Source organism: Arachis hypogaea, chromosome 11 (assembly GCF_003086295.3).
Source record: "Arachis hypogaea cultivar Tifrunner chromosome 11, arahy.Tifrunner.gnm2.J5K5, whole genome shotgun sequence".
Classification (NCBI taxonomy): domain Eukaryota; kingdom Viridiplantae; phylum Streptophyta; class Magnoliopsida; order Fabales; family Fabaceae; genus Arachis; species Arachis hypogaea.
Window position 1 is genome coordinate 60,718,542 of NC_092046.1, and position 2,177 is coordinate 60,720,718.

The 2,177-nt window shown below is 39.5% G+C and overlaps 1 non-coding gene across 1 annotated transcript; it reads right to left on the reverse strand.

Moving 5' to 3' along the window:
• Positions 1–1,858: 1,858 nt before the first annotated feature.
• On the reverse strand, positions 1,859–1,965 carry LOC112724805 (small nucleolar RNA R71). Its single transcript, XR_003163950.1, has one exon. It is a non-coding gene; the product is annotated as a small nucleolar RNA R71 (small nucleolar RNA).
• Positions 1,966–2,177: the final 212 nt, after the last annotated feature.

Genomic DNA, 2,177 nt, shown 5'->3' on the forward strand with positions numbered 1-2,177 from the left:
GAACTAGAGAGGAGCCTTTGGGGGATTGAGAGGACTACTCTCTATATCATTTTACTTTCTCTGCAACTTCTAGTTTTACTTCAGAATGTACTCTCCATCTTTGCTTTTCATTCCTGGAGCCATGAACAACTAAACTCCTTTCATTGGGTTAGGGAGCTCTGTTGTAATTTGATGGATCAATAATGGTTTTCATTATTCTTCTTCTTTCTTTTCTCTTGATTTTACTTGAAAGCTTTCAATCTTCATCCAATTGGATAGTTGTCTTGGAAAAGAAACTATTCATACTTGGATCTCTTCTGAACCTTGGAAGAGGAATGAAGAGATCATGCTAGAAATGCTTTCTCATGTTGGACCAAATTGGGGTTTGGGCGGATATGGTGACATATAATTCTCCCAATACTTTGATTTGGAAATACATGTGGTATAATCAGTGACCACACCTCATCTCTTCTCATGAGCAATTAGACCAAGGAATTGGCTATTGATCAAGATTTGAGAGATTGAGTTACCAAGGAATTGGAATTCAATCACTTAAGATTGCCAAGGAGATCAATGAATGCATTGATTGAGGAAGAGATGAGAATGAACTTGATCCGGAGAATGCAACATCTCCTAAGCCCAATGAATTCCCCATTTCTGATCTTACTCATTCTCTTTAGTTTCTGCCATTTACTTTCATGCTAAATTCCCCATTCCCCATTTAAGATTCTGGCATTTACTTTCCGTCATTTATATTCAGCCCTTTATTTCCAGCATTTACATTTTCTACCATTTACTTTCTCACCATTTAATTTCCTGCAATTCTCATATCAAATTCTGCTTAGCTCAACTAGAACATTCCTCCAATTAAAGTTGCTTGACCAATCAATCCCTGTGGGATTCGACCTCACTCTATTGTGAGTTTTTACTTGACGACAATTCGGTATACTTGCCGAGGGAAATCTGTTGAGAGACAAGTTTTCGTGCATCATGTTTATGGCGCCTTTGCCAGGGATTGATTTTGTATTAACAATGATTAAATTGGTGGATAACTAGATTGAGCACTTTTCTTTTGTTTGATTTAATTCCATCTGAGTAATTTACTTTCAGTTTTAGTTATTTCCTTCCCTTTACCTCTCACCCATTTGTGGTTCTATCTGCATGTCATTTTTTTTTACTATTTAGTTCACTGACCCACTAACTGTTTGATATATTGCATCACTCACACTAACAGCATTCTACAGAAAATACTGTCTGCATCTATCCTTTTTGCTTGTGCCTTATTGGTTGTATGACAGGTAGAAGAAGGAGGGCTTCAACTTCCTTTGATTCTGAACCTGAGAGGACCTTCCTTAGATTAAGGAGGGAAGCAAGAGGGAAGAGAGTAGTTGGTGCTGAGGAAGAGGAAGAGTATTTTGAGCTAGACATGGATGAGAATATAGAGAACCATCATGAAGAAGAGGCTCACAACCATGGTAGAGAAGGTCCGGCGCATCATGCTGGGCAAAAGAGAAGAGTTGTCGGATCATACATCAATCCAAACCCAGGAAACTGTGGAAGTAGAATCCAAAAGCCAACCATACATGCCAACAACTTTGAACTAAAGCCACAGCTCATCACCCTTGTTCAGAACAACTGTTCATTCGGAGGAAGTGTTCAAGAAGATCCCAATCAACATCTAACCACCTTCCTGAGGATATGTGACACTGTGAAGTCTAATGGTGTTCATCCTGACACCTACAGACTACTTCTATTCCTCTTCTCACTCAAGGACAAGGCATCTAAATGGCTGGAATCCTTCCTGAATGAGAGCTTAACAACCTGGGAAGATGTGGTAAACAAATTCTTGGCAAGATTTTATCATCCTCAAAGAATCAACAGGTTGAGAGCTGAGGTTCAAACCTTCAGGCAGCAAGATGGTGAGACTCTATATGAAGCATGGGAGAGGTTTAAAGACTTGACAAGAAGATACCCGCCAGATATGTTCAATGAATGGGTGCAGTTGCACATTTTCTATGAAGGTCTTTCTTATGAATCAAAGAAGGCAGTAGACCACTCATCCGGGGGATCACTAGACAAGAAGATGACCATTGAAGAAGCCATAGATGTCATTGAGACTGTAGCTAAGAATGACTACTTCTATACTTCTGAAAGAGGCAACACTAGAGGAGTGATGGAGTTGAACAACGTAGATGCAC